The sequence below is a fragment of the Arachis ipaensis genome, chromosome B4 (assembly GCF_059453495.1).
Source record: "Arachis ipaensis isolate K30076 ecotype BB chromosome B4, ASM5945349v1, whole genome shotgun sequence".
NCBI lineage: Eukaryota > Viridiplantae > Streptophyta > Magnoliopsida > Fabales > Fabaceae > Arachis > Arachis ipaensis.
The window spans coordinates 53,602,053-53,623,145 of NC_142439.1; the positions used below are offsets into that span (position 1 = coordinate 53,602,053).

At 38.3% G+C, this 21,093-nt stretch overlaps 1 non-coding gene across 1 annotated transcript; it reads left to right on the top strand.

Moving 5' to 3' along the window:
- The first annotated feature begins 11,999 nt into the window (after window positions 1–11,999).
- On the top strand, window positions 12,000–12,107 carry LOC148567605 (small nucleolar RNA R71). The gene has a single exon (XR_015882610.1). It is a non-coding gene; the product is annotated as a small nucleolar RNA R71 (small nucleolar RNA).
- The last annotated feature ends 8,986 nt before the right edge of the window (window positions 12,108–21,093 follow it).

Consider the following 21,093-nt stretch of genomic DNA (forward strand, 5'->3'; position numbering starts at 1 on the left):
TTTTTGATCCTGTGATCACGTTTTGGGGGCTGGCCATTCGGCCATGCCTGGACCTTTCACTTATGTATTTTCAACGGTAGAGTTTCTACACTCCATAGATTAAGGTGTGGAGCTCTGCTGTTCCTCAAAGATCAATGCAAAGTACTACTATTTTTCTCTTCAATTCAACTTGTTCCACTTCTAAGATATTCATTCGCACTTCAACCGTAATGTGATGAACGTGACAATCATCATTATTCCCTCTGAACCCGTGCCTGACAACCACTTCCGTTCTACCTTAGATTGAATGAGTATTTCTTAGATCTCTTAATCAGAATCTTCGTGGTGTAAGCTAGATTGATGGCAGCATTCATGAGAATCCAGAAAGTCTAAACCTTGTCTGTGGTATTCCGAGTAGGATTCTGGGATTGAATGACTGTGACGAGCTTCAAACTCGCGATTGCTGGGCGTAGTGACAGACGCAAAAGGAGGGTGAATCCTATTCCAGCATGATCGGGAACCTCAGATGATTAGCCATGCTGTGACAGAGCATTTGGACCATTTTCACAAGAGGAGGGGATGTAACCATTGACAACGGTGATGCCATTGCATAAAGCCAGCCATGGAAAGAAGTAAGACTGATTGGATGAAGACAGCAGGAAAGCAGAGGTTCATAGGAACGAAAGCATCTCTATACGCTTATCTGAAATTTTCACCAATGAATTACATAAGTATTTCTATCCCTATTTTTTGTTTAATTAATATTAATTTCAAAAACTCCATAATCAATTATTATCCGCCTGACTGAGATTTACAAGGTGACCATAGCTTGCTTCATACCAACAATCTCCGTGGGATCGACCCTTACTCACGTAAGGTTTATTACTTGGACGACCCAGTGCACTTGCTGGTTAGTTGTATCGAAGTTGTGACAAATTATGAATTGAGATTAGAGCACCAAGTTTTTGGAGCTATTACCAGAGATCACAATTTCGTGCACCAAACACCTCCTTAGGAGAATTAAGTTCCAACATGGGACAACTAAGGGTGGAGCACCAAGAGCATTCCATCCTCCTCCATGAAATTAGAGAAGACCAAAGAGCCATGAGGGAAGAGCAACAAAGGCAAGGAAGAGACATAGAGGAGCTCAAGCACTCCATAAGATCTTCAAGAGGAAGAACTAGCCGCCATCACTAAGGTGGACCCGTTCTTTAATTTCCTTGTTTTATTTTTCTATTTTTCGTTTCCTATGCCTTATATTTTATTTATGTTTGTGCCTTTATTACATGATCATTAGTGTCTAGTGTCTATGCCTTAAAGCTATGAACGTCCTATGAATTCTTCACCATTCTTAAATGAAAAATGTTTTAATTGCAAAAGAACAAGAAGTGCATGGTTTCGAATTCTATCTTGAAACTAGTTTAATTATTTTGATGTGGTGGCAATACCTCTTGTTTTCTGAATGAATGCTTGAATAGTGCATATTTATGAATTTGTTGTTTATGAATGTTAAAATTGTTGGCTCTTGAAAGAATGATGAAAAAGGAAAAATGTTATTGATAATCTGAAAAATCATAAAATTGAGTCATGAAGCAAGAAAAAGCGGTGAAAAAGAAAAAGCTTGCAAAAAAAAATTGGCGAAAAAAAAAAAGAAAAAAAAAAGAAAAAGCAAGCAGAAAAAGCCAATAGCCCTTTAAACCAAAGGGCAAGGGTAAAATCAAAAAAGGATCCAAGGCTTTGAGCATTAATGGATAGGAGGGCCCAAAGGAATAAAATCCTGGCCTAAGCGGCTAAACCAAGTTGTCCCTAACCATGTGCTTGTGGCGTGAAGGTGTCAAGTGAAAAGCTTGAGACTGAGTGGTTAAAGTCGTGGTCCAAAGCAAAAAAAAAAAGTGTGCTTAAGAACCCTAGACACCTCTAATTGGGGACTCTAGCAAAGCTGAGTCACAATCTGAAAAGGTTCATCCAGTTATGTGTCTGTGGCATTTATGTATCCGGTGGTAATACTGGAAAACAAAATGCTTAGGGTCACGGCCAAGCCTCATAAAGTAGCTGTGTTCAAGAATCAACATACTGAACTAGGAAAATCAATAACACTATCTGAATTCTAAGTTCCTATAGATGCCAATCATTCTGAACTTCAATTGGAATTCATTGTATATTCTCTTCTTTTTATCCTATTTTGTTTTCAGTTGCTTGGGGACAAGCAACAATTTAAGTTTAGTGTTGTGATGAGCGGATAATTTATACCCTTTTTGGCACTATTTTTATATAGTTTTTAGTATGTTTTAATTACTTTTTATTATATTTTTATTAGTTTTTATTCAAAAATTATATTTCTGGACATTACTATGAGTTTGTGTGTTTTTCTGTGATTTCAGGTATTTTCTAGCTGAAATTGAGGGACCTGAGCAAAAATCTGATTCAGAGGCTGAAAAAGGACTACAGATGCTGTTGGATTCTGACCTCCCTGCACTCAAAGTGGATTTTATGGATCTATTGAAGCCCAATTGGTGTGCTCTCATTTGCGTTGGAAAGTAGACATCCTGGGATTTCCAGCAATATATAATAGTCTATACTTTGCCCGAGATTTGATGGCCCAAACTGGCGTTCAAAGTCAGCCTAAAACATCTTGGCGTAAAATGCCCAAACTGGCACCAAAGCTGGCGTTTAACTCCATGAACATCCTATGCACGTGTAAAGCTCAATGCTCAGCCCAAGCACACACCAAGTGGGCCCCGGAAGTGGATTTCTGTACTATCTGCACTTAGTTACTCATTTTCTGTAACCCTAGGTTACTAGTCTAGTATAAAAACTGCTTTTAGAGATTTATTTTACGTCTTTTGACCGTCTAGTCATTTGACCGCCTTTCATCTTTTCACGTTTGGAGGCTGGCCTCACGGCCATGCCTAGACCTTTTATACTTATGTATTTTCTACAGTGGAGTTTCTACACCCCATAGATTAAGGTGTGGAGCTCTGCTGTTCTTCATGAATTAATGCAATTACTACTATTTTCTATTCAATTCACGCCTACTTCTTCTCTAAGATATACTCTCCTTCTTAATTCAGTTAAGTCAGAATGAAGGGGTGACCCATGACAATCACCCAATCTTCATTACTCGCTTAGCCAAGGTCGCGTTCCTGACAACCACAAAGCGATCTACATGATGTTCAATGTAGTCATTGGACGACAGCTGGAGTATATTCTCTTGGGTTTCTAGTCTAAGATTAGAACCTTCGTGGTATAGGCTAAAATTATTGGCAGCCATTCCTGGGATCTGGAAAGTCTAAACCTTGTCTGTGGTATTCTGAGTAGGATTCAGGATCCAAAAAGTCTAAACCTTGTCTGTGGTATTTCGAGTAGGATCTGGGAAGGGTTGACTGTGACGAGCTTCAAACCTAAGAATATGGGGTACAAGTGACAGCGTGCAAAAGGACAATGGTCCTATTCTGACGCTAGCGGGAATCGACAGATGATTAGCCGTGCGGTGACAGTGCATATAGATTTGTTTTCATCCGAGAGGATCATACAGCTTGGCATGGAAGGAGGTAACGCATGGTTGGAAGAAGGCAGTAGGAAAGCAGAAGTTCAGAAGCAACAAAGCATCTCCAGACACTTATCTAAAATTCCCACCAATGAATTACATAAGTATATTTATCTTATTTTATATTTCATTTATATTTTAATTATCAAAACCCCATAACCATTTGAATCTGCCTGACTGAGATTTACAAGGATGACCATAGCTTGCTTCAAGCCGACAATCTTCGTGGGATCGACCCTTACTCACGTAAGGTATTACTTGGACGACCCAGTGCACTTGCTGGTTAGTTGTGCGGAGTTGTGAAAAGGAGTTGAGATTACGATCGTGCGTACCAAGTTGTTGGCGCCGTTGAGATCACAATTTTGTGCACCAGTTACTAACCAAAACAACTCAGGCAATCAAGAAATCAGCTCGGACAAATATGGGTACAACTCAGACTAAAGTATACAACAGCAAAAGGAGACCCCAGGACTCACACCAAGGTCCAGGGGCATCCTTTAGAGGCAGTAATAAAATAGGGACTCGGGAAAAATCTACAAGTACTATGTCTCCACATCTCTCAACAAAAAATAACCCTCTTTGAACAAGCGACACTCCGAAGTCACGAATTAAAAAGTCATCAAAAATCTCCATCCTTTTACAATCTATCAGAAAAGAAACATCAAACATGCCAAATGGAAATCACCAAAGACGCAACCTTTTTTATAATCAAATAGTTCAAAGCTTCAAAACGGAGGACACAATCAGAAACAATAAACAACATTCAAAACCCTAGAAGCATCAGCAATCAGGAAACGCAAAAAGGTTCATACAAATCGAAGAAGCTCTCAGCACACATCATAGCGATGACCAGATGCAACAAAACCAAAGAAAAACTTAAACTTTCGAACAAGAAATCAAACAAATATCAAAACTTTTTCAAATCCAAGCATGAAGAAATAGCACGGAAAAAAGAAAAATGAAGAAAAGCACCTACCTGTAAAGAAAGTAGTGAAGACTTGACAAGACCGCGCTGATAATCACCTCCGAAAGCAAGGAAAGCACGAAGACGTGAAAACTTGGGAGCAAGAGAAAGGAAGAAGCACAGAGAACAAAAGAAAGAACTAAAGGGACGGCACTTTGTGAAAATTCAAAAATGAAATGAGAAAGAGGGAAGAAGGGAGCGGCAAAAGGGAATTAATGAGTCCTTAAAGGCCCTCGCATGTTCCCTAGGATAAACGCAAACGCACGATGCAGTTAAAGGAGTGAGAAAAATGCTCCATATTCAAATGGAAGCTCTACAAAATGGAATAGAAGTCTAAAGGACTCTACCCTAAAAAGAAAGACCGCACTCAAGCAGGGGCACTATTCATGCCCAGGGTCGAACTGTATGACCCGGGCTGATTGACGACCAGTTGACCGACCTCTTCATGTCAAGATTACTAGTGCACGAAATTATGATCTCAACAAACCAGCAAGTGCACTGGGTCGTCCAAGTAATACCTTACGTGAGTAAGGGTCGATCCCACGGAGATTGTCGGCTTGAAGCAAGCTATGGTCATCTTGTAAATCTCAGTCAGGCAGATTCAAATGGTTATGAAGTTTTAAGAATTAAAAGATAAATAAAACATAAAATAAAATAGAGATACTTATGTAATTCATTGGTGAGAATTTCATATAAGCGTATGGAGATGCTTTGTTCCTTCTGAATCTCTGCTTTCCTACTGTCTCCATTCAATCATTCATACTCCTTTCCATGGCAAGCTGTATGTTGGGTATCACCGTTGTCAATGGCTACCTCCCGTCCTCTCAGTGAAAATGGTCCAAATGCGCTGTCACCGCACGGCTAATCAGCTATTGGTTCTCGATCGTGTCGGAATAAGATCTAATGATCCTTTTGCACACTGTCACTGCGCCCAACACTCGCGAGTTTGAAGCTCGTCACAGTCATTCCTTCCCAGATCCTACTCGGAATACCACAAACAAGGTTTAGACTTTCTGGATCTTAGGAATGGCCGCCAATAATTCTACCCTATACCAGGAAGACTCTGATCGTGAACCAGGAGGCTAAGAGATACACACTCAAGCTATTGCAGATAGAACGGAAGTGGTTGTCAAGCATGCGTTCATAGGCGAGAATGATGATGAGTATCACGGATCATCACATTCAACAGGTTGAAGTGCGAGTGAATATCTTAGAATAAGAATAAGCTTGAGTTGAATAGAAAAACAATAGTACTTTGCATTAATTCATGAAGAACAGCGGAGCTCCACACCTTAATCTATGGGGCGTAGAAACTCCACCGTTGAAAATACATAAGTGATAATGGTGTTCATTGGCTTTGGTCCCAGAGGGGGAACCAGAATGACCAAGACGCAAATACAATAGTAAAAAGTCCTATTTATAATAAACTAGTTACTAGAGTTTACATAAATAAGAAAATAGTACAGAAATCCACTTCCGGGGACCACTTGGTGTGTGATTGGGCTAAGCATTGAAGCTTTCATGTGTAGAGACTTCTTTTGGAGTTAAACGCCAGTCTGTAGCCTATTTCTGGTGTTTAACTCTAGTTTGTAACTTGTTTCTGGCGTTTAACGCTAGAATAGGACAGGAAGTTGGCATTTGAACGCTAGTTTGCATCGTCAAAACTCGGGCAAAGTATGGACTATTATATATTTCTGGAAAGCCATGGATGTCTACTTTCCAACGAAATTGAGAGCGCACCAATTGGGTTTCTGTAGCTCTTGAAAATTCATTTCGAGTGCAGGGAGATCAGAATCCAACAGCATCTGCAGTCCTTTTTCATTCTCTGAATTAGTTTGTTGCTCAGGTCCCTCAATTTCAGCCAGAAAATACCTGAAATTATAGAAAAACACACAAACTCATAGTAAAGTCCAAAAATGTAATTTTTGCATAAAAACTAATAAAAACATAGTAAAAACTAACTAAATTATACTAAAAACTACTTAAAAACACTGCCAAAAAGCGTATAAATTATCCGCTCATCACAACACCAAACTTAAATTGTTGCTTGTCCCCAAGCAACTGAAAATCAAATAGGATAAAAAGAAGAGAATATACTATAAATTCCAAAATATCAATGAAACTTAACTCCAATTAGATGAGCGGAACTCGTATCTTTTTGCCTCTGAACAGTTTGGGAATCTCACTTTATCCTTTGAACTTTAGAATGATTAGCTTCTATAGGAACTCAGAATTTAGATAGCATTATTGATTCTCCTAGTTCAGTATGTTGATTCTTGAACACAGCTACTTTATGAGTCTTGGCCGTGGCCCTAAGCACTTTGTTTTCCAGTATTACCACCGGATACATAAATGCCACAGACATATAACTGGGTGAACCTTTTCAGATTATGACTTAGCTTTGCTAAAGTCCTTAATTAGAGGTGTCCAGAGTTCTTAAGCATACTCTTTTTGCTTTGGATCACGACTTTAACCGCTCAGTCTCAAGTTTTTCACTTGACACCTTCACGCCACAAGCACATGGTTAGGGATAGCTTGGTTTGGCTGCTTAGGCCAGGATTTTATTCCTTTGGGCCCTCCTATCCATTAATGCTCAAAGGCTTGGATCCTTTTACCCTTGCCTTTGGGTTTAAAGGGTTATTGGCTTTTTGCTCTTGCCTTTTGGTTTAAAGAGCTCTTGGCTTTTTCTGCTTACTTTTTCTTTTCTTTCTTTTTTTTTTCTTTTATTTTCACCATTTTTTTTGCAAGCCTTGTTATTCACTACTTTTTCTTGCTTCAAGAATCAATTTTATGATTTTTCAGATTATCAATAACATTTCTCCTTTTTCATCATTCTTTCAAGAGCCAACAATTTTAACATTCATAAACAACAAATTCAAAAAAATATGCACTGTTCAAGCATTCATTCAGAAAACAAAAAGTATCGTCACCACATCAAAATAATTAAACTAATTTCAAGGATGAATTCGAAATCATGTACTTCTTGTTCTTTTGTGGTTAAAACATTTTTCATTTAAGAAAGGTGATGGATTCATAGGACACTCATAGTTTTAAGGCATAATCACTAGACACTAATGATCATGTAATGAAGACACAAACATAAATAAAAATAAAGCATAGAGAATGAAAATAGAAAAAATAAATAGACAAGGAGATTAAGGAACGGGTCCACCTTAGTGAGGGTGGCATCTTCTTCCTCTTGAAGAACCAATGGTTCTCTTGAGCTCCTCTATGTCTCTTCCTTACCTTTGTTGCTCCTCCCTCATAGCTCTTTGATCTTCTCTAATTTCATGGAGAATGATGGAGTGCTCTTGGTGCTCCACCCTTAGTTGTCTCATGTTGGAACTTAATTCTCCTAGGGAGGTGTTAATTTGCTCCCAATAATTTTATGGAGGAAAGTGCATCCCTTGAGGCATCTCAGGGATTTTATGATGAGGAATTTCCTCATGCTCTTGTTGAGGTCCATGAGTGGGCTCTCTTGTTTGCTCCATCCTCTTTTTAGTGATGGGCTTGGGAGATGAATTTCTCCATCTCCCATGACTCGGAGGTGGAAGAAATTGTCTTCCCTTTCCTCTTTCTAGAGGTTTCTCCGGCCTTTGGTGTCATTAGTGGTTATGGAAAAACAAAAAGGCTATGCTTTTTCTACACTAAACTTAAAATGTTTGCTCATCCTCGAGCAAAAGAAGGAAGAAGAGAGGAGGAGAAGAAGAAATGGAGGAGGTGGAGGTGTGTGGTGGGTTTCGGCCAAGGGGGGAGGAAGTGTGTATGAAAAGGTGTGAAGAAGGGAGACGAAGAGGTGTGGCAGGTGGGGATCCTATGGGGTCCACAGATCCTTAGAGTGCAATCCTGGCGTTTAACACCAGACTGCTGCTTGTTTCTGGCATTAAATGCCAAGCTGTAGCCTGTTTCTGGCGTTTAACGCCAGACTGTAGCCTGTTTCTGGCATTTAACGCCAGCTTGATGCTTCTTTCTGGCGTTAAATGCCAGTCTGATGATTCTTACTGGCGTTTAAACGCCAGTAAGCTTATCCTCTAGGGTGTGCTATTTTTAATGCTGTTTTTCATTCTATTTTTGATTTGATTTTTTTCAGTTGTTTTTGTGACTTTACATGATCATCAACCTAAAGAAAACATAAAATAGCAATGGAAAATAAATAGATATGATTAAATAATATTGGGTTGCCTCCCAATAAGCGCTTCTTTAATGTCAATAGCTTGACAGTGAGCTCTCATGGAGCCTCACAGATAATTAGAGCAGGGTTGTGGCCTCTCAACACCAAACTTAGAGTTTGGTTGTGGCCTCCCAACACCAAACTTAGAGTTTGAATGTGGGGGTTTTTTTTGACTCTGTAGTGGGAGAAACTTTTCATGCTTCCTCTCCATGGTTAAATAAGGAGAACCTTGAGTCTTGAATACAAGGTAGTCCTCATTCAACTGAAGGACCAACTCTCTTCTGTCAACATCAATCATAGCTTTTGCTGTGGCTTGGAAGGGTCTACCAAGGATGATGGATTCGTCTTCATCCTTCCCAGTGTCTAGGATTATGAAATTAGCAGGGATGTAAAGGCCTTCAACCTTTACTAGCACGTCCTCTACTTAGGATGCCGACTTGTTGGATGGGATTTGTTAGAACTTCCCAACCTCTTCTTTGAATTTAATGTCGGATCTCCGGATACTCATTTCTTTTGAGTTTAAAAGGGACCTCAGGGATCGCCTTCTTCTTGGCCACAACATCATAGAAGTGGTCTTGATGGGCTTTGGAGATGAACCTTTCCATCTCCCATGACTCGGATGTGGAAGCTTTTGTCTTCCCTTTCCCTCTTCTAGAGGATTCTCCGGTCTTTGATGCCATCAATGGTAATGGAAAAACAAAAAAGCTATGCTTTTACCACACCAAAATTAGAATATTGCTCGCCCTCGAGCAATAAACAAAAGAATAGAAGAAGAAGAAGAAGAAGAAGAAGAAGAAATATGGAGAGGGGGAGGGAGATGTGGTTTTGGCCAAGAGGAGTGTAGAGGGGTGTGTTGTGTGAATTTGAAGAAGAATGGATGGCTTTATATAGGGTAGGGAGGTGGGGTATTGGTTTGGCTATATGGGTGGGTTTGGGTGGGAAATTGGTTTTGAATTTTGAAGGTAGGTGGAGTTTATGAGGTAGGTTTATTGGGAAGAGTGGGTGGATGTGAGTGGTGAAGGTTTAGTGGGGAAGAGAGATTGAGGTGATTGGTGAGGGGTTTTTAGGGAAGAGTGTTTATGGGGTTGTGTGAAAGAGAGTGGTGAGAAGAAGTGAGTGGAGGTAGGTGGGGATCCTGTGGGGTCCAAAGATTCTGAGTTGATCCTGTGGGGTCCACAGATCCTGAGTAGATCCTGTGGGGTCCACAGATCCTGAGGTGTTCAAGGATTTACATCCCTACACCCATTAGGCATGTAAAAATGCCTTTGTACCCAACTCTGGGCATTCAGCGCCAGGTTGGTGGCCATTTTGGGCGTTCAACGCCCATTTGTGTGCCATTTCTGGCGTTGAACGCCAGAACCATGCTTGTTCTGGCGTTCAGCGCCCAGAAGCTGCCCATTTTGGGCGTTCAGCGCCAGAACCATGCTCTGTTCTGGCGCTGAACGCCAGACAGATACTCCTCCAGGGTGCGATTTTTCTTCTGCTGTTTTTGATTCCGTTTTCAATTTTTATATTTATTTTGTGACTCCACATGATCATAAACCTAAGAAAACATGAAAAACAATGAAAATAAGAATTAGATAAACATTGGGTTGCCTCCCAACAAGCGCTTCTTTAATGTCAATAGCTTGACAGTGGGCTCTCATGGAGCCTCACAGATGTGCAGAGCTTTGTTGAGACTCTCCAACACCAAACTTAGAGTTTGGATATGGGAGTTCAACACCAAACTTAGAGTTTGGTTGTGGTTTCCCAACACCAAACTTAGAGTTTGACTGTGGGGGCTCTGGTTGACTCTGCTTGGAGAGAAGCTTTTTCTGCTTCCTCTCCATGGTTGCAGAGGGAGATCCTTGAGTTTTCAACACAAGGGAGTCCTCATTCCATTGAAGGAATATTTCACCTCTGTCAACATCAATCACAGCTCTTGCTGTGGCCAGGAAAGGTCTTCCTAGGATGATGGATTCATCCTCTTCCTTTCCAGTATCCAGGACTATGAAATCAGCAGGGATGTAAAGGCCTTCAACCTTTACTAACACGTCCTCTACTTGTCCATAAGCCTGTTTTCTTGAACTGTCTGCCATCTCTAATGAGATTTTAGCAGCTTGCACCCCATAGATTCCCAGTTTCTCTATTACAGAGAGGGGCATGAGGTTTATTCCTGAACCAAGGTCACACAGAGCCATAAAGACCATGGTGCCTATGGTGCAGGGTATTATGAACTTTCCAGGATCCTGTCTCTTCTGAGGCAATGTCAGTTGATCCAGATCACTTAGTTCATTGATGAACAAGGGAGGTTCAACTTCCCAAGTATCAATGCCAAATAATTTGGCATTCAGCTTCATGATTGCACCAAGAAACTTGGCAGTTTGCTCTTCAGTAACATCCTCATTCTCTTCAGAAGAGGAATACTCATCAGAGCTCATGAAGGGCATAAGGAGGTTCAATGGAATCTCTATGGTCTCTAGATGGGCCTCAGAGTCCTTTGATTCATCAGAGGGAAGCTCCTTATTGATCACTGGACGTCCCAGGAGGTCTTCCTCCTTGGGATTCACGTCCTCTCCTTCCCTTACAAGTTCGGCCATGGTGCTTATGTCAATGGCCTTGCACTCTCCTTTTGGGTTCTCTTCTGTATTGCTTGGGAGAGTACTAGGAGGGATTTCAGTGATCCTTTTACTCAGCTGGCCCACTTGTGCTTCCAGATTTCTAATGGAAGACCTTGTTTCATTCATGAAACTTACAGTGGCCTTAGATAGATCAGAGACTAGATTTGCTATATTAGAAGCATTTTGTTCAGAGTTCACTGTCTGTTGCTGAGTTGATGATGGAAAAGGCTTGCTATTGCTAAACCTGTTTCTTCCACCATTATTAAAGCCTTGTTGGGGCTTTTGATCCTTCCATGAGAAATTTGGATGATTTCTCCATGTTGAGTTATAGGTGTTTCCATAAGGTTCACCTAAGTAATTTACCTCTGCTATTGCAGGGTTCTCAGGATCATAAGCTTCTTCTTCAGAAGATGCCTCTTGAGTACTGTTGGATGCAGCTTGCATTCCATGCAGACTCTGAGAGATCATATTGACTTGCTGAGTCAATATTTTATTCTGAGCTAATATGGCATTCAGAGTATCTACTTCAAGAACTCCCTTCTTCATAGGCATCCCATTACTCACAGGATTCCTTTCAGAAGTGTACATGAACTGGTTATTAGAAACCATGTCAATGAGTTCTTGAGCTTCTGCAGGCGTTTTCTTTAGGTGAATGGATCCACCTGCAGAAGTGTCCAGTGACATTTTTGATAGCTCAGATAAACCATCATAGAATATATCCAGGATGGTCCATTCTGAAAGCATGTCAGAAGGACACTTTTTGGTCAACTGTTTGTATCTTTCCCAAGCTTCATAGAGGGATTCACCTTCTTTCTGTCTGAAGGTTTGTACATGAGCTCTAAGCTTGCTTAGCTTTTGAGGAGGAAAGTACTTGGCTAAGAAAGCCGTGACCAGCTTATCCCAAGAGTTCAGGTTGTCTTTGGGTTGAGAGTCCAACCATAATCTAGCTCTGTCTCTTACAGCAAAAGGGAAAAGCATGAGCCTGTAGACTTCAGGATCTACGCCATTAGTCTTAACAGTATCACATATCTGCAAGAATTCATTTAAGAACTGAAAAGGATCTTCAGATGGAAGTCCATGAAACTTGCAGTTCTGCTGCATCAGAGAAACTAATTGAGGTTTCAGCTCAAAGTTGTTTGCTCCAATGGCAGGAATGGAGATGCTTCTTCCATGTAAATTGGACTTAGGTGCAGTAAAGTCACCAAGCATCTTCCTTACATTATTATTATTTTTGGCTGCCATCTCCTCTTCCTGTTCGAAAATTTCTGAAAGGTTATTTCTGGATTGTTGTAATTTAGCTTCTCTTAATTTTCTCTTCAGAGTCCTTTCAGGTTCTGGATCTGCTTCCACAAGAATGTTCTTATCCTTGCTCCTGCTCATATGACAAAGAAGAAGGCACAGAAAAATAATAATAATAATAATAGAGATCCTTTATACCACAGTATAGGGATCCCTGTGTGAGTAGAAGAAAAGAAGAAGAAATTCGAACACAGATAGAGGAGGGGGTTCGAATTTGGTGATGATGTGAGGAAGAGATGTTAGTAGATGAATAAATAAATAGAATAAGATGAGAGAGAAGGAGGGAATTTTCGAAAATTATTTTTGAAAAGGAGTTAGTGATTTTTGAAAATGGTTTTTGAAAAATGTTAGTGATTTTCGAAAATTTTTGAAATCAAAAATAAAAAATAAAAATAATTAGTTAATTAAAAAGAAATTTTGAAAAAGAGGGAAGATATTTTCGAAAATTAGAGAGAGAAAGTTAGTTAGGTAGTTTTGAAAAAGTTAAGAAACAAACAAAAAGTTAGTTAGTTAATTGAAACAAATTTTGAAAAGATAAGCAGTTAGGAAGTTAGAAAAGATATTTTGAAAATATATTTTTGAAAAAGATAAGATAAGAAGATATTTTTGAAAAGATATGATTGAAATTAGTTTTGAAAAAGATTTGATTTTTAAAATCACAATTAATGACTTGATTCATAAGAAATCACAAGATATGATTCTAGAACTTAAAGTTTGAATCTTTCTTAACAAGCAAGTAACAAACTTGAAATTTTTGAATCAAAACATTAATTGATTATGTTATTTTCGAAAATTTGATATAAAAATAAGAAAAAGATTTTTGAAAAATATTTTTAGAATTTTCGAAAATAACTAAGAAATTTGAAAAAGATTTGATTTTTGAAAAAGATTTTGAAAAAGATAAGATTTTCAAATTGAAAATTTGATTTGACTCATAAGAAACAACTTGATTTTTAAAAATTTTTGAAAAAGTCAACTCAAATTTTCGAATTTGATGAGAGAAAAAGGGAAAGATATTTTTTTGATTTTTGAATTTTTATGATGCAAGGGAAAAACAAGAAAAATGATGCAATGCATGAAATTTTTAGATCAAAACAATGAATGCATGCATGAATGATATGAGTGTCAAGATGAACACCAAGAACACTTTGAATGTCAAGATGAACATCAAGAACATATTTTTGAAAAATTTTTGATGCAAAGAAAACATGTAAGACACCAAACTTAGAATTCTTTAATGCTTAGACACTAAGAATTCAAGAATGCATATGAAAAACAAGAAAAGACACAAAACAAAAAATCATCAAGATCAAACAAGAAGACTTACCAAGAACAACTTGAAGATCATGAAGAACACTATGAATGCATGATATTTTCGAAAAATGCAAGATGCATATGCAAGTGACACCAAACTTATGATATGACTCAAGACTCAAACAAGAAATAGAAAAATATTTTTGATTTTTATGATTTTCTAATTTTTTTTGGATTTTTTCGAAAATTATATGAAAAAGAAAAAATAAGGATTCCAAAATTTTTAACATGAATTCCAGGAATCTTGCATTCTTAGTCTAAAGCTTCAGTCCAGGAATTAGACATGGCTCACTAGCCAGCCAAGCTTTCAATGAAAGCTTCAGTCCAAAACACTAGACATGGCCAATGGCCAGCCAAGCTTCAGCATTTAACACGAGAGTATATTGCTCTTGATAACAAATTGCAAGCCTCAGTCCAAATAAATTTAGACATGGCTTTACAGCCAGCCAGGCTTTACATGCTTCATGAAACACTAGAATTCATTCTTAAAAATTTTGAATAAAATATTTGAAAACATTTTTTTTTTCGAAAACAGATGAGAAAAGTTTTGAAATATTTTTGAAAAAATTTTTGAAAAGAAAACGAAAAGAAAGTTACCCAATCTGAGCAACAAGATGAACCGTCAGTTGTCCAAACACGAACAATCTCCGGCAACGGCGCCAAAAACTTGGTGCAAGAAATTGTGATGTCTAGGCGCAAACTATTCCTGGCACGTGAGCAACTTGGTACGCGTAATCGTGATTACACATTCATAATTCGTCACAACTTCGATACAACTAACCAGCAAGTGCACTGGGTCGTCCAAGTAATACCTTACGTGAGTAAGGGCCGAATCCCACGGAGATTGTTGGTATGAAGCAAGCTATGGTCACCTTGTAAATCTCAGTCAGGCAGATATAAAGTGATAATGGTGTTTTCGAATATTATATAATAAAATAGGGATAGAGATACTTATGTAAATCATTGGTAGGAATTTCAGATAAGCGAATGGAGATGCTTTTCATTCCTCTGAACCTCTGCTTTCCTGCTATCTTCATCCAATCAGTCTCATTCCTTTCCATGGCTGGCTTTATGTGATACATCACCACTGTCAATGGCTACTTTCGGTCATCTCACGGGAAAATAATCCAATGCCCTGTCACGGCACGGCTAATCGTCTGGAGGCATCACCCTTGTCAATGGCTTCATCTTATCCTCTCAGTGAATAATATGCTCACGCACCCTGTCACGGCACGGCTATTCATCTGTCGGTTCTCGATCATGCCGGAATAGGATTTACTATCTTTTTGCGTCTGTCACTAACGCCCTGCAATCGCGAGTTCGGAGCTCGTCACAGTCATTCAATCATTGAATCCTGCTCGAAATACCACAGACAAGGTTTAGACCTTCCGGATTCTCTTGAATGCCGCCATCATTCTAGCTTACGCCACGAAGATTCTGGTTAAGAGATCTAAGAGATATTCATTCTAGCTTATTTCATGTAGAACGGAAGTGTTTGTCAGGCACGCGTTCATAAGGGAGAAGGATGATGAGCGTCACACATAATCATCACCTTCATCACGTTCTTGGGTGCGAATGGATATCTTAGAAGAGAAATAAGAAGAATTGAATAGAGAACAGTAGTACTTGCATTAATCTTTGAGGAACAGCAGAGCTCCACACCTTAATCTATGGAGTGTAGAAACTCTACCGTTGAAAATACATAAGTGAAGGTCCAGGCATGGCTGAGATGGCCAGCCCCCAAAACGTGATCAAAAGATCATAAGGTAATCCAAAGATTCCAAATACAATAGTAAAAGGTCCTATTTATAATAAACTAGCTACTAGGGTTTACATGAGTAAGTAATTGATGCATAAATCCACTTCCGGGGCCCACTTGGTGTGTGTTTGGGCTGAGCCTGAGTGTTGCACGTGCAGAGGCCATTTGTGGATTTGAACGCCAGTATTTGTGCCAGTTTGGGCGTTCAACTCTGGTTTTGGATCCTTTTCTGGCGCTGGACGCCAGATTTGGGTAGAAAGCTGGCGTTGAACGCCAGTTTACGTCGTCTATTCTTGACCAAAGTATGGACTATTATATATTGCTGGAAAGCCCTGGATGTCTACTTTCCAACGCAATTGAAAGCGCGCCATTTCGAGTTCTGCAGCTCCAGAAAATCCACATTGAGTGCAGGGAGGTCAGAATCCAACAGTATCAGCAGTCCTTCTTCAACCTCTGAATCTGATTTTTGCTCAAGTCCCTCAATTTCAGCCAGAAAATACCTGAAATCACAAAAAAATACACAAACTCATAGTAAAGTCCAGAAATGTGAATTTAACATAAAAACTAATGAAAACATCCCTAAAAGTAACTAGATTCTACTAAAAGCATACTAAAAACAATGCCAAAAAGCGTATAAATTATCCGCTCATCAGTGTTCCTCCTCGAGGATGCACCCGAAGGCGAAGAGATGTGAGCTCATGACCGTCCAACTTAAGGACGTTAAAGAAAAGTGTTAGGTGGGAGAAACCCCACCATGGTAAGATCTTCCTTTTGTGTATCTTTTGCATGTAGTTTTTAGACTCTTTACTTGATTTTAGGCTTTATTTTGCTTGACTTGGTTAAGATTTTCATGATGATTTTCATTAATGTTGAAGAAAACACTTCATTTTGACTATTGCATGGATTTTTTAGTGTTTTTTACCTGTTTAGATTGAATGACTGCCAAGATTGTGTATAAAGTGCATTTCTTCATGCTTATGAAAAAAAAGGGGTGTCCACGCGCAAGCGTGGAGGATGCTTATGCGTCGATTGCACTTCTCCAACTCTTGGTACAAAAAACCCGAGAGTTGTGCAAGATTTGTGCTAACAATGTGCCCAACCCACAACCCCTTTCACGTGTGCGGGTCGCTTGACGTGTAAGCATCCCTCTCTGTTTCACGCATCCACGCGTAAGCATGGGTAACGCGCGTGTGTCCCTAAATTCTCTTTCGCAACCCACGCGTAAGCATGGGCGATGCATACGAGTCGATCGCAATTCCCCAACTCCTAGTACAAAAAACCCGAGAGTTGTGCGAGAATTGTGCGAAAATTATGCTGGGAGCACAACTGCTGCCCACGCATAAGCGTGGGAGATGCTTACGCGTCATTTTCCCTTCTACCTATCCGCGCGTATGCATCGCATGACGCGTATGCGTCGCTTGCACTACAGCCAACTCCCGGTACAAAAACCTGAGAGTTGTGCGAGTTTCATGCTGCCTCTGTGCGCAACGTGCGACTGTTTCCATGTGTGCGCGTCCCTAGATGCGTATGCGTTCTCTCCCGTTCTGCTACCCATTCGTATGCGTGTGCGATGCTCTCGTGTCACTACTCTATTCCACTCATCCACGCGTACTGATGAGCGGATAATTTATACCCTTTTTGGCATTATTTTTTCATAGTTGTTTGTATGTTTTAGTTACTTTTTATTATATTTTTAATAGTTTTTATTCAAAAATCACATTTCCGGATTTTACTATGAGTTTGTGTGTTTTTCTTTGAATTCAGGTATTTTCTGGCTGAAATTGAGAGACTTGAGCAAAAATCTGATTCAGAGGCTGAAAAAGGACTATAGATGCAAGGATTCTGACCCTCTTGCACTCGAAGTAGATTTTTGGGAGCTATAGAAGCTCAATTGACACGCTCTCAATTGCGTTGGAAATTAGACATCTTGGACTTTCCAGCAATATACAATAGTCTATTCTCTGCGCGAGATTTGATGGCCCAAACTGGTGCTAAAAAACCAGCCTAAAACTTTCTGGCGTAAAACGCCAGAACTGGCACCAGAATTGGAGTTACACGCCCAAACTGGCACCCAAGCTGGCGTTTAACTCCAAGAATAGCCTATGCTCGAAAAAGCTTCAATGCTCAGTCCAAGCACACACCAAGTGGGTCCCGGAAGTGGATTTCTGCACTATCTGCACTTAGTTACTCATTTTCTGTAAACCTAGGTTACTAGTCTAGTATAAAAACTACTTTTAGAGATTTATTCTAGATCTTTTTGGAATCATATGTATCTTTTATCATCTTTTCATGTTTGGAGGTTGGCCTCACGGCCATGCCTAGAACTCTTTTCACTTATGTATTTTCTACGGTTGAGTTTCTACACCCCATAGATTAAGGTGTGGAGCTCTGCTGTTCTTCATGAATCAATGCAAGTACTATTGTTTTTCTATTCAATTCACGCCTACTTCTTCTCCAAAATATACTCTCGTACTTATTCAGTTAAGTCAGAATGAAGGGGTGACCCGTGACAATCACCCACTATCTTCGTTACTCGCTTAGCCAAGATCCACGTGCCTGACAACAACAAGAGGTCTTCATGATGTTCAACGTAGTTATTGAACGACAGCCAGAGTATATTCTCTTGGGTATCTAATACACGTACCGAGTCCGTGGGATTAGTATCTTTGTGGTATAGGCTAGAACCAATTGGCAGCATTCCTGCGATCTGAAAAGTCTAAACCTTGTCTGTGGTATTCCGAGTAGGATCTGGGAAGGGATGACTGTGACGAGCTTCAAACCTGCGAATGTTGGGCGTAGTGACAGTGTAAAAATGGATCAATGGATCCTATTCCGACGCTAGCGGAAACCGACAGATGATTAGCCATGCGGTAGCTGTGCCTGGTATTTTTCATCCGAGACGAGAAATCCGACAGTTGATTAGCCATGCAGAAACCGTAGACCACCATTTTCACTGAGAGGATCCTACAGCTTGCCATGGAAGGGAGCATGCATGGTTGGAAGAAGGCAATAGGAAACCAGAGGTTCAGAAGCAACAAAGCATCTCCAGACGCTTATCTGAAATTCCCACCAATGAATTACATAAGTAACTTTATTTTATTTTATGTTTTATTTCTCTTTTAATTATCAAAACCTCATAACCATTTGAATCCACCTGACTGAGATTTACAAGGATGACCATAGCTTTCTTCAAGCCGACAATCTCCGTGGGATCGGCCCTTACTCACGTAAGGTTTATTACTTAGACGACCCAGTGCACTTGCTGGTTAGTTGTGCGGAGATGTGAAAAGTGTGAATCACGATTTCCCACACCAAGTTTTTGGCGTCGTTGCCGGGGATTGTTCGAGTTTGGACAACTGATGGTTCATCTTGTTGCTTAGATTGGGTAATTTTATTTTATGTTTAAGCTTTTTATTTTTATTTTCAAAAAAAATAAAAAAATAAATATAGTTTTCAAAAAATTCAAAAAAATGTGTTCTTCAGAATTTTTAAGAATGAATTATAGAGTTTCATAAGATATGCTGAAGCCTGGCTGGCTGTTATGCCATGTCTAATCTTTTGGACTGAGGTTTCCACTTATCTTTGCAGGAGCCTTTTGGTTCCCATCAATTTCGCTGTTGTATGTAATGCTCTGCTAAAGCTTGGCTGGCCATTTGGCCATGTCTAATTCTTTTGGACCGAAGCTTTAGACTAGCATTGTATGATTCCTGGAATTCTTATTAAAAATTTTGTATCTCTTTATTTCTTTTTCCAAAAAAATTTTCTAAAGATATACAAAAAAAATTAATAAAATCATAAAAACCAAAAATATTTTGTGTTTCTTGTTTGAGTCTTGTGTCAAATTTTAAGTTTGGTGTCAATTACATGTTTTAATTTTTCTTTAATTTTCGAAAATATATGCATTGTGTTCTTCATTGATCTTCAAGTTGTTCTTGATGATTTTCCTTGTTTGATCTTTAAATTTTCTTATTTTGTATCTTTTCTTGTTTTTCATATGCATTTTCGAATTATTAGTGTCTAAAGTTTAAAAAATTTTAAGTTTGGTGTCTTGCATGTCTTTCTTTTCTTAAAAATTTTCAAAAATATGTTCTTGATGTTCATCATGATCTTCAAAGTGTTCTGGCATGCATTTATTATTTTGATCTTAAATTTTTATGTTTTGTTTCATTTTTGCTGTTTAATGAAAAAAAAAGGAGAAAAACAACAAAAATTATATCTTTTTTTTCTCTCTCCTCATTAAAAATTCAAAAATAAAAAATAATACCTTTTCCTTATTTTACTCATAAATCTCGAAATTTTGGGTTGATTTAGTCAAAAGTTTTAAATTTTAGTTGTTTCTTATGAGTCAAGTCAAAATTTCAAATTAAAAATTCTATCTTTTCAAATCTTTTTTTCAAAAATCAAATATTTTTCATTTTTCTTCTTAATATTTTCGAATTTCTCAAATAAATTTTCAAAATCTTTTTCTTATTTTTATTTCATATTTTCGAAATTATTGGTAACATTTAATGTTTTGAGTAAAAAATTTTTAAGTTGTTACTTGCCAATTAAGAAAGGATCAATCTTTAAATTCTAGAATCATATCTTTTAGTTTCTTGTTAGTCAAGTAATCAACTTTAATTTCAAAAATCAAATCTTTTTAATTTCCTTTCAAATCTTTTTAAAAATAAATTTCAATCATATCTTTTTCAAAACTTAATTTCAAAATCGTTTTCTAACTTCTTATCTTTTCAAAATTTATTTTCAAATCTTTTTCAATTAACCACTTGATTTGTTTATTTTAATTTTAAAAAGTTTACTATTTCTTATCTTTTTCAAAACCACCTAACTACCTTTCTCTCTCTCTAATTTTCGAAAAACCCCTCACCACTTTTTCAAAATTATTTTTAATTAACTAATTATTTTAAATTCTAATTTTATTTTATTTCTTTTAATACTTTCGAATTCTCACTAATAATTAAAATAAAAACAAAAATATTTTTTTTTAATTAATATTCGAATACTCTCTCTCTCTTTCATCTCTTTCTATTTATTTTATTTATTTGCTATCACTCCTCTTCTTCTTATAATTCGAACCCTCCCCCTCTCTCTGTGTTCGAATTCTTCTCATTCTATCTTTATCTCATTCTTCTATTCTTCAACTCATAAAAAGGAATCTCTATACTGTGACATAGAGGATTCCTCTTCTTTTCTATTATCTTCTTTTTGATATGAGCAGAAACAGGGATAAAGACATTCTTGTTGAAACTAATCCTGAACCTTAAAGGACTCTGAAGAGGAAGCTAAGAGAAGCTAAAACATAACACTCTGGAGAGGACCTTACAGAAATTTTTAAAAAAGAAGAAGACATGGCAGCCAAAAATAACAACAATGGTGGAGATGCAAGAAAGATGCTTGGTGACTTTACTGCACCAACTTCTGACTTCTATGGAAGAAGCATCTCAATTCCTGCAATTTGAG